Genomic DNA, 1,671 nt, shown 5'->3' with positions numbered 1-1,671 from the left:
TGTTTGATCTCCTGCTGTGTGAAATTGACCCGATTCACCACAAGATCTTATATTGGAAGTCAAGTAATTTGGTAAGAAAATTAAACTTCATTTAACTTTTCCAGCTTAAAATCTGTTTAGCACAGTCTGCTAAAAAATATCTATATACTCTTATTTTCAAAGTTTGATTCAAAATGTTTCTTCTGTTTGTTATTTGGTATTCAGTTTTGTTTACTGACTCATCAGAGTCTGATGGCGACTCTGTCTGAGAACATGTTGACAGTCAACATGTTACTGAGTGTCTTCTTTCTTCCAGGTGAGATGTTTGTTTGCTTCCTTTCATTTGGAGAATGTGAGACATCACATGAATCACTTTAGTCTAAATCTTTTGATTCTGACTTCGCTGAAATGCTCTATAAGTAACATGATGCAGCTGAACTGCAGTTTGTTGATCATGAACTTTCTCTGCTGACAGATTTTGCTCCACATTATGTTCATCTACAGTCTGTTTTTACAGGTGTTAATGCTGAGCGATGTGGTGGTCATACAGCTGACTTTGTCATTAAAACACCAAATCCCATTGAAGCACTGAGTGGATCGTGTTTGCATGTCCCATGTAGCTTCACATTTCAACAAAGAGAAAACAAATTTAACAATGGAGGAACACCCTCTGCTGCATGGATTCCAAGTACTAAGAGTATTTTTGACATCAGTCAGGGAGTTAATAACCATGAAATAAATATTGTTGGAAACATAAATCAGAAAAACTGCACCACTGTGTTTTCTGGTATCAAGACAACACAAGAAACCAAATACTTCCTCAGAGTCCAGAGAGGTGAATACAAGGCAACAGCTTGTTCTGCTCCTCTTCAGATAAAAGTTCAAGGTAAGACTTTTACTCTGCACACCTTCACAAAGTTATAGAAATAAATTGGTTTCGATTATTTTTTTAATTAACATTCACATTATCTGTTTGTCTATCTTTTATTGTCTATTTTATATTTACGTAAATTCTGTAATCCAGTATAGTTTGTGGTACATCGAACATCGTTCAGTTCTGAAGGAGGGGAGTCAAATGTTTTTTTTTTTTGTTTTTTTTTTTCATAAAGACAAAGATTTCTGAAGTGTGACCTTGTAACACTTTGTTTTTTCATACTTTATGTCAAACCCAATAGTTATTTTGGTGCTCCTCATAATTTCAGAGGAAATTTGGAGTCAGGTTTCACACATGCGTTTTCGACTCTGTGGTAAATGAGAGTCAAAAATGCAATTTTTTTAATCACATTGGCAAAAGATGCCTTAGAAAGCGCCACAACAAGAGTTTGTCCATCCAATAGGTTTGTGGCATACTTTAGATTAGTTAGAATTTAAAAAATAAATAAATAAAAAAAAAATAAAGCAAATACCTAACAAAACTTTTAAAAACAGTTTGATTCTTGCTAATGAAATGTGAGTGAGCTGATTTCTCTCAGGAACATTTAGGCAGGTGGTTACAGGTCAAGCAAGGGTCACTGCAGGCTGGCAAAGGACAATGATCTAATATTCAGATCTTATTTATACTTTAGAATGATGTCAGACAAGATAAACATAGTGAGTTAGTACATAGTTATCTTCCTGCCCTAAATAGATAATTTTCTGACACATAGCATGATATGACATAAATTGTTGGAGTTCTAAATATGTACTCAATTG

The 1,671-nt window shown here is 34.2% G+C and overlaps 1 long non-coding RNA gene across 1 annotated transcript; it reads left to right on the top strand.

The window, feature by feature from the left end:
* Nucleotides 1-207: 207 nt before the first annotated feature.
* Nucleotides 208-639, top strand: LOC106944205 (uncharacterized). The gene is made up of 2 exons (XR_001424152.1): nt 208-295; nt 497-639. It is a non-coding gene; the product is annotated as an uncharacterized LOC106944205 (long non-coding RNA).
* The last annotated feature ends 1,032 nt before the right edge of the window (nt 640-1,671 follow it).

The sequence above is a fragment of the Poecilia latipinna genome, unplaced genomic scaffold (assembly GCF_001443285.1).
Source record: "Poecilia latipinna isolate Pla-1442-1.1 unplaced genomic scaffold, P_latipinna-1.0 Scaffold7355, whole genome shotgun sequence".
In the NCBI taxonomy this organism is placed as follows: domain Eukaryota; kingdom Metazoa; phylum Chordata; class Actinopteri; order Cyprinodontiformes; family Poeciliidae; genus Poecilia; species Poecilia latipinna.
Note: the sequence above shows the minus strand (reverse complement) of the source record. Positions and strands in the feature narration are given on the sequence as shown.